We start from the raw sequence: 10304 nt of genomic DNA on the forward strand, positions 1-10304 counted from the left end.
TATCCATTCATCTGTCAATTTACATCTGTGTTACTTTCATGTCTTGGCTATTGTAAATAGTGCTGCAATAAACACTACAGCACATATGTCTGTTTGAATTGTGGTTTTCTCAGGGTATATGTGGAGAAGAAAATGGCAACCCACTCCAGTACTCTTGCCTGGAAAATCCCATGGATGGAGGAGCCTGGAAGGCTGCAGTCCATGGGGTCGTTAAGAGTCAGACACGACTGAGCGACTTCACTTTCACTTTTCACTTTTCACTTTTCATGCATAGGAGAAGGAAATGGCAACCCACTCCAGTGTTCTTGCCTGGAGAATCCCTGGGACAGGGGAGCCTGATGAGCTGCCATCTATGGGGTCGCACAGAGTCAGACACGACTGAAGTGACTTAGCAGCAGCAGCAGCAGCAGGGTATATGCCTGGTAGTGGGATTTCTGAGTCATATGATACTTTTCTAAGGAACTCACATACTTTTTTCCATTGTGGCTGTATCAGTTTATATATATTCTTACCAACATTGCAAGAGTGTTCCCTTTTCTCCACATCCTCTCCAGCATTAATTATTTGTAGATTTTTTTTGATGATGTTCTTTCTGTGTGTTTTAATTTTAAATACATTTCCAGTATCCTGCATTTGTACTCTCCTCACAATTGCTTGTTTTTATATCATATTTTTGTGTAGTTCATTTCCTACCTTTATTCTTGTCTTTATCCATCAACTTTTTTATTTGTAATGGTCTTGCTTTTTGTAGTGGACTTTTCTACTTACAGAATTTCCTTTAGCATTTGTTGCAAACATAGTCTGGTGTTGCTGAATTCTCTTAACTTTTTCTTGTCTATAAACTTTGAGTTCTCTGTTGCATCTTAATATGAGCCTTGCTAGGTAGAGTATTCTTGGTTTGTAGGTTCTTCCTTTCATCACTTTAAATATGCCATGCCATTCCCTTTGACCTGCAAAGTTCCTACTGGGAAATCAGCTGATTACCTTATGGAGTTCCCTGACATGGTATTTGTTGCTTTTCCTTTGTTGCTTTTAATATCTTCTTTGTTTTTAATTTTTGTCAGTTTGATTAAAACGTAACTCTCTGTTCCTCCTTCAGTTTATCCTGCCTGAGGTTCTCTGTGCTTCTTGTACCTGGGTAACTGTTTCCTTTCCCATGTGGGGAAAGTTTTCAGCTATTATCTCTCCAAGTATTTTTTTCAAGTCATTTCTCTCTCTCTTCTCTTTCTGGGATCCCTATAATGCAAATGTTCATACATTTAATGTTGTCCTAGAGGTCTCTTAGACTGTCGTTATCTTTTTCTCATTCTTTATTCTGTTCCACAGCAGTTGTTTCCACCATTCTATCTTCCAGCTCACTGTTTTTCTGTTATTTTCCCTCAGTTCCTCTGATATTGATTCTTTCTAGTGTATTTTTAATTTAACTATTGTATTGTTCATCTCTTTGTTTGTTTTTTATTTATTTTTATTGAAGGATAATTGCTTTACAGAATTTTCTGTCAAACCTCAACACGAATCAGCCATAGGTATACATATATCCCCTCCCTTTGAAACTCCTTCCCATCTCCCTCCCCATCCCACCCCTCTAGGTTGATAAAGAGCCCCTGTTTGAGTTTCCTGAGCCATACAGGAAATTCCTGTTGGCTATCTGTATTACATATGGTAATGTAAGTTTCCATGTTACTCTTTCCATACATCTCACCCTCTCCTCCCCTCTCCCCATGTCCATAAATCTATTCTCTATGTCTGTTTCTCCACTGTTGCCCTGTAAATAAATTATTCAGTACCATTTTTCTAGATTCCGTATATATGTGTTAGAATACGGTATTTATCTTTCTCTTTCTGACTCACTTCACTATGTATAATAGGTTCCAGGTTCATCCACCTCATTAGAACTGACTCAAATGCATTCCTTTTTATGGCTGAGTAATATTCCATTGTGTATATATACCACAACTTCTTTATCCATCATCTGTTGATGGACATCTAGGTTGTTTCCATGTTCTAGCTATTGTAAATAGTACTGCAGTGAACAGTGGGATACATGTGTCTATTTCAATTTTGTTTTCCTCAGGGCATATGCCTAGGAGTGGGATTGCTGGATCATATGGTGGTTTTATTCCTAGTTTTTTAAGGAATCTCCATGCCATCTTCCATAGTGGTTGTATCAATTTACATTCCAACCAACAGTACAAGAGTGTTCACTTTTCTCCACACCCTTTCCAGCATTTACTGTTTGTAGACTTTTTGATGAGGGCCATTCTAACCGGTGTGAGGTGATATCTAATTGTAGTTTTGATTTGCATTTCTCTAATAATGAGCAATGTTGAACATCTTTTCATGTGTTTGTTAGCCATCTGTATGTCTTCTTTGGAGAGATGTCTGTTTAGGTCTTTTTCCCACTTTTTGATTGGGTTGTTTATTTTTCTGGTATTGAGTTGTATGAGCTGCTTGTATATTTTGGAAATTAACCCTTTGTTAGTTGTTTCATTTGCTATTATTTTCTCCCGTTCTGAGGGTTGTCTTTTTACTTTGCTCATAGTTTCCTTTGTTTGCTTTTAGTCCTTCTGCATCTTTGTTAAACATTTTTTGCATCTTCATAATCTGTACCTCCATTCTTTTCCTGAGATTTTGGATTATCTTCACTATCATTACTCTGGATTATATTTCAGCATATTGCCTATTTCCACTTCATTTTGTTGTTCTTCTGGGGTTTTATCTTGTTCCTTCATTTGGGATATATTCCTCGTTCATCTCTTTTTGTCTAACTTTCTGTGATTGCAGTTTCTTTTCTGCAAGCTGTTGGACTGTTGGATGAGGCTATCTAAGGGCCTTTTGCAGGCTTCTTGGTGAGAGGATCTGGTTCCTTCCTGCTGGTGGTTGGAGCTGTGTCCTGTCTCTCTGGTTGGCAGAGCTCTGCTCAGGAAGGCTTTACCCAGCCTGTAAGCTGATATGTGGGACTCTGTTCCCTCCCTGTTGGTTGTTTGGCCTGGAACATCCCAGCACTGAAGCTTACAGGCTGTTAAGTGAGGCTAGGTCTTGAGTAGAAAATGGTGTTCTGCAGGAAGGCTTGTACCAATGAGTACTTTCCCGAACTGTTGTCTACCAGTGTCTTTGTCCCTGCAGTGAGCCACAGCCACCCCCAGCTCCACAGCAGACCCTCCGATACTAACAGGTAGGTGTGATCTAGTCTCTTATGAGGTCACTGATTTTTGCTCATGTGTCCTGATGCTCACAGGGTCTTGTTTTCCCCCTCCAGTAGTGAGGTTTTTCTTTCTTCCTGTCCCGTGGAATTCCTGTGATCACCCTCACTGTCCATCAAAGCCAGATTCTCTGGGGTCTCCTTCTCTTGTTGACCCAACCTCAGGCTGGGAATCCTGATGTGTGGCTCAGGACTTTCACTCTGTCTCATTGCCACTTCTGTGTTGTGTTTGGATACCGGGTACCAATTTTTGGTAGATTCCTGTGTTTTTTTATCGATTGTTCTTTAGCAATTAGTTGTGATTTTCATGTTTTAATGAGAAGGTGTTGCTTATGTCCTTCTACTCTGTCATTGTCAGCCATCTGTATAGCCTTTATCAAGGTCACTGCAGCAGTACATATGAGGCTTGTCTTGGGCACTACATGATGAACAGACCACACTGGCTGCCAGAATTTTATAATGTATATAAAGGTTTTAATTGGGTTCACTCCTGTATATAGATCATCCAGATAGTCCCCAAAACATATTATGCTCACAAGACCATATCCTTGAAGGAGCTTCTAGTGGAGGGATGACACGTGGATGCATATTCCAGGGGTAGAGAGAAAGAAGGGGCCTCCAGCAAGATCTTCCAACAGTTTCATTCACCCCATGACCTATAATTATTTATCTTTGACTTTAGCCATTTTGATTATGACTGTGTCTTGCTGTGGGTCTGTTTGGGTTCAATCTTTGTTTTCCTGTACCTGAATATTTTTCCTTTTCCAGGTTTGGGAAATTTTCTGCTATAATTTTATTAAATGTATTTTTACCCCCTTATCTATCTCTTCTCTTTCTGGAACCCCTATAATGTGAGTGTTTGTATGCTTGATGTTATCCCCAAAATCTCTTAATCAGTTTCCATTTTTAAAAATTTAGTTTTCTTTTTCCTGTTGTGCTGCTGATTTATATTCTATCTTTCAGACAGAATGCATTCTTCTGTATGCATTCTTCTGTATCACCTAGTTTGCTGTTCACTCCTTCTAGTGTGTTTTTTATTTACTTTATTTTTACTTCTTTAAAAAATGATTTTATTTATTTATTTTTGTTTGTGCTAGGTCTTCATTGCTTCATAGGCTTTTCTCTAGTTGTGGTGAGTGGGGGCTACTCTTGTTATGTTGCACTGGCTTCTCATTTTCATGGCCTCTCTTGTTACAGAGTATGGGCTCTAGGGTGCATGGGCTTCAGTAGTTGCAGCATGTGGGCTCAACAGTTGTGGCTCTGGTTGCTAGAGTACAAGCTCAGTGGTTGTGGCATGCAGGCTCAGTCGTCCTGCAGCATGTGGGATCCTCCCAGAGCAGGGATCAAACCCATGTCTTCTTCATTGGCAGGCGGATACTTTACCACTGAGTCACTAGGGAAACCTTATTCTTTACTTCTGCCCTATTTTATATATATATATATATATATATATTTTTCTGCTTCCTTGTTAAAATTTTCATTGTGCTCATCTATTCTCTTACATAATTTAGTTAGCATTGTTATTACTAATGCTTTGAATTCTTTATCTAATAAATTGTTCATTTCTGTTTTATTGGTTCCTTTTTTCTTTTTCAAATGAGAAAAATTCCTCTGTCTCCTCAATTTGCTTATTCTTCTCTGTCTCTATGAAATTAAGTAAAACAATTATCTTGAAGGGATGTTCTTATGTGTGAGTCTATGTGTGCCCAGTGACTTTGGTGATAGAGCTAGATTTGATGTGAACATAAGTCACATCTTTTCTCAGGGTGTAATAGCATCTATCGTCGTGGTAGAAGATGGGGCTGGAGAGTCAGGGGCTAAGGCAGAAAGCAGATGTGAAGAGGGGCTTTCCCTCTGTTCAGTGACTGTCACCACCCTATTGGGGGTTGGGTCAGATCTCAGGTTGCTGGAACAGAAGCCCTGAGGGTTGAGTCTGAAGTACCTCAGTTCCCTTGAAGTGTGTATTCTTCTGCTTTCCAGCACAGTCTCCCTTAGCCCCAGAGAAAAGCAGTGCTGGGGCAAGAGGTAATGGTGTGGGTACTGAACAAGGGTCAGGGCATAGAGTATGGTATGGCAGTCTGGCCACTTTCAGCAATCTGGTCTTCCTGTGATGTGCTGCCTGTGCTATCAACCACAATGGCTGCCCAGTCCCTGCTCAGACACGCTTAGTGTCTGAGTCACTGTGACATCTTATAGCTGAGCTCTTTCTTCATTTCTGACTGCTTTTGCTTTAGTGGGGAGCTTGAGTGTGAGGCAAATGGGGCTACAGTGTTTGCTTGATTCAGGCTGGGGCACACACCAGATTGGTCACAGGGAATGAGTCAACGACCTGTGTGGTTTCAATTCAACCTTTCCTGCTTCCTTTCCCTCCTTCAATGGAGCAAGCAAGCATTCAAGTGCTCATCACAAAGAGAGTCAAGGCTTCCCACAGCACTCTTGAGCCTCCAATCAGCCAAGGGGGCGCTTCCATTTGTCAGACTCCAGGGGTGGGTCATCTAATATGTTGCTCAAACTACTCACTCTCCAGTGAATGTCTATGCCTGTATAGTCTCCCTTTTCCTCTGAATCTTCTCCCAGAGGCACAAGTCCTAATCTGATCATTTCTTTTCCCTTCCTACCCAATTCTTCATGTATCTTTCTTTCTTACAACCTTGATTGTTCAGGAGTCTTTCTGCTAGTCTTCAGTTAGTTTTCTCTGAGCATTTTTTTCCACTTGTAGATGTATTTTTGATATGTTCATGGGGGGAGGGCCACATCCTCCTACTCCACCATCTTGATTTGAGTCCTTAAAACACTTTTATATATAACACAGAATACAAATAACTTGATAGAAAAATGTTCAAGGAACAGACAGTTCTTAGAAGGCAAAATATTAATGACCAATAATGATAATTAATTAACTTCCTTATTAATCATTGAAGTATAATTCAAGATATCATTTTTAGCACATCACATTTGCAACAATCAAAAATCTATGTAATCTGTTTTAGGGAGGATGTGGTGATATATACACCGGTTATGAGAGTGTGTATTTTTATATTAGCAGCATTAAAACTTTAAAGTGTGTACTCTTTGACACATAATTTGCTTATGGAATCTATGGGAAAATTCTTACATATAGACAAATATGCTTTTTTATTATAAAGAAAAATTTCAAAGATAGAAATTCCTTTTGAGAGAGGAATGACTATTCTGTCATGCAGTATAATATTGTGAGGTGTTGAAATATGTAGATAGATCTATTTTGATAAAGAAAAATCATTAATATTTTATTAAGTGGTTAAAGTGAATTAAAACAATTTGCAGAATGAACTAATTTATATTCAAACTGTCTAAATTTTATATTACTGTAAGTACTATCTGTATGAACATTTAAATGCATAGAAAAGGATTTAGAAAGAACTGATACCTGTGATTTCTTTTAGAAATAGAACTGAAGAAAAGTAGAAGTTTGGTGACAAGGATAATTTTGTTTAGGTTGTTTAAATTATATACTGTTCAATTATAAACATGTATTATTTCTGTAAATAAGTACAGATTTTCTGGAGAATAAAATACACCAGGTATAAATAATATGCCTGTTATCAGCATCTTATGACTTTGATTTAATGTTTATGAAGAAATACACTAATAATTTTGCTTCCCTTATAATCTGCCTAGAAGGAAATGTGGGGTGTTACCTTCTCAAGAGACATATCTAATCTGTATAATTATTGCATTTCTCAATATAAATGAATAAATTGTCCTCTTTTATATCTTTCAGTCTTATGATATAATCATCAAAATTTCACCTCCTGTATTTGGATGGATTCTGGGACATGACCAGTAGATCTCTAAATTTGAAGACCCCAGCTTGGATTGTGGTGACCTCACCAAAGCAAATAATGCCTGTGAGGTGGTCCTGCAGCAGCCAGTCAATGCTCTCTTTTGGTGACACTCAGTCTTTGCTGTATAACTTTGAATTCTTATAAATCCATTAAGTTTCCAATAAAGTTTTTCTCTCATTTGCTGTTAGTTCTATATGACTATGATCTAGTAAATTGTCAATTTTCAGTAAAGGTTTCATAGTAATTCCAAGCATCAGTAAAATTGGTATCAAAGTATGACCTTCTTCCTAAGAATTACCATTCACTGATTCTTTATAGTGTGAAAATACCAGAAGAAGGGGGGGGGGGGAGGATTGAGGGGAAATATGAAAAATAATTAAATTCCCAGCACATTCTCTTTACTATCAACTTTTCTATGGTATCTTATCTATTCTATGGCATTCCTTATTCTTCTACATCTTAACTGCTTTCTTGGTCAAGATGGCTGCTATGCTTTTCATTTGCTATTTTCTAATTTACTTCTAAAACACTCAGTATTAAACAAATAGGTTATCTTAATTAAAAACATTAATAAAAATTATGATAAAAAATAAAAGGAAAACGGGAAAATTTCAGTCAGCAATTTTAGTATTTTCACATTGTTCATGTATTTTTCATAAATCATAGGAAAAATTAAAGTTAAATTTTGGGAGATCTTTATGTACATTAATATAAAAATGATGCAATAATTAAAACAACCTATTATTTATGTAGAAATGTGTACACAAGTCAATATAACAGGATATAAACCCCAGAAATGGACACATAGAAGACTTTAAAGGTAGTATGTCAAGTAAGTGAGGAATGGCTGAATCATTCATTAAATTGTATAAAGAATATCTGGCTGATCATATGAGGAAAAAACAGATTAGATCTTCCCCCTCATACCACGAATTTAAATTAAATACATCAAATCACAAAAATATTAGAAAAAACTTTGGTGAATATTTATATTATTGTACAATGAGCATACCCCATGCATAATAATTTAGTTTTTCAAAAGATGGTGTTTAACTATTTATGATGTAATAAATGCTACAAACTATGGAAATATGAGGGTGAGTAAGATAGTAGTCAGTATAACTTGCAGTTTAACAGGAAAGGCAGTTAATTAAACAAATTTATAAAGCAAGTCTGGATCTACATACTGAAGCTGCCTTCAGTGATCTCTCCTCATCTTTCAGTTCAACATTCCTTTGCTTACTTCATTTTCAGCCTTTTTCTTCATATTGAGAAAGATGGTACCTCAGTACCTTCAGAATTATATTACATTAAGCTCACACACTCAGAAGGAGAAGCAATCTCTTTTCCAAGTTCCCATATTAATAGCTCCAAAAGTACTCAGTTTGACCTTGCTTGGATCACATATGAATTTATGGACAAATCACTATCCACTAGAATGGGTGCTCTGATTGGCCAGTTTAAAGATTATATTCTTACCTCTATGGAGAGGAAGGTAGGGTTCCTGATTGACATTCTCACCAGAGTCATACTGAATCAGGAAATGGCAATTCCCAAAAGGAAGAGACACAAGACAGATTAAAAAGTAGTATATATATATATATATATATATATATATATATATATCCACTAAGCAAGAAAATATTTCCTACTTGACAAATTAAAAACAATTTAGCTAAACTATAAAGTAGATGGAGTGGTGAGAGATCAGACCGGAGTGATAGGTAGAGGCGATCACAAGGATTTATGTAAATTGTTTTACAGAATTTAGACTTTATACCCATGGTTTTTTTAATTGCAATAAAATATACATAATATAAAATTTATCATTTATTCATTTAAATTAACTCTTTTAATTAAAAAATGTTTTTGACCATGCCATGTGGCATGTGGGATCTTAGTTCTCCAACCAGGGATTTAATCTGTGCTCCCCACAGTGGAAGCATGGAATCTCAACCACTGGACCACCAAGGAAGTCCCTAACCATTTTTTTAAATTGGAGGATAATTGCTTTACAATAATGTGGTCTTTGCCATACATCAACACAAATCAGCCATTGTACATTTATACATGGTTAATATGCAATTGTAACCACCATCCATTCTCAAGAATTTTTCATTTTCCCAAACTGAAATTCTGTATTCATAAAACAGTAACTCTCCATTCTTCCCTCCCACCAGTTCCTAGAAACCACCATTTTATTTTTTGTTTCTATGAATTAAACTACTCTATGTACCTCATATCAGTGGAATTATACAGTATTTGTATATAGCTTATTTCAGTTTGTATAATCTCTTCAAGTTTCATCCATGTTGTAGCAATGTATCAGAATGCCTTCCCTTTTTAAAATTGTGGTAAAATACACACAACATAAAATTATAATTTCTAACTGTACAGCTTAGTAGTGTTGAATATACTCATATCATACAATCTATCTCAAATCCCTTTTCATCTTGCAAAGTGAAAATTCTATGCACATTACATAATAATTCATTTACCTCTATACCAAGCCACTGGCAGACAACATTTCACTTTCTGTTTCTATGAGACTGACTACTATAGATACCTCATATAAGTATAATAATACAGCATATGTATTTTTGTTATGTGATTGGCTTATTTCATTTAGCATAATATCCTCAATTCATGTTGCACCATGTGACAAGACTTCCTTCTTTTAAAGATTATTTTTTTTGTAAACACTTTATTTTTTTAGAACAGTTTTAGGCTCACAGAAAAATTAAGTGTAAAGTATAGAGTTCCCATGCATTCCCACCCCAATAGGTGCATAAACTCCCCCATCATCACCCACTACAGTGGTGTATTTGTCACAAATGATGAACCTAAATTGACCCATTGTAATACAAAGTTTACTCTAGGATTCTCTCCTAGTGTTTTACATTAAGTTTTTCATTCTGTGGATTTGGACAAATGTATAATAATATGTGTACATCATTATAGTAGTGCACATCGTATTTACACCACACTAAAAATCGCCTATGCTCCACTGATTCATGCCTCCTCTCCCTACCACCAAATCCGGACAACCACTTGTCTTTTTACTAACTCCATAGATTTGCTTTTTCCTGAGTGTTATGTCCCTGGAATCATACAATATGTACTCCATTCAGTTTGGCCTTTTTCACTTAGTAATATGCATTTAAGTTTCTTTCATGTCTTCATGGCATGATAGCTCATTTATTTTTATTGCTGAATAATATTCAATTGTTTCGATGTACCACAGTTTATAAATCCATTCACTTGTTGAAAGACTT

The 10304-nt window shown here is 36.5% G+C and overlaps 1 protein-coding gene across 1 annotated transcript in view; it reads left to right on the top strand.

The window, feature by feature from the left end:
- The window catches only part of NBDY (negative regulator of P-body association), a 56854-nt gene extending 49632 nt beyond the window's left edge, over positions 1–7222 (top strand). The window contains exon 3 of the mRNA XM_070365323.1: positions 6966–7222. The gene's annotated coding sequence lies outside the window, so the exon portion shown is untranslated. The remainder of the gene's footprint in view (positions 1–6965) is intronic.
- Positions 7223–10304: the final 3082 nt, after the last annotated feature.

The sequence above is a fragment of the Bos mutus genome, chromosome X (assembly GCF_027580195.1).
Source record: "Bos mutus isolate GX-2022 chromosome X, NWIPB_WYAK_1.1, whole genome shotgun sequence".
In the NCBI taxonomy this organism is placed as follows: domain Eukaryota; kingdom Metazoa; phylum Chordata; class Mammalia; order Artiodactyla; family Bovidae; genus Bos; species Bos mutus.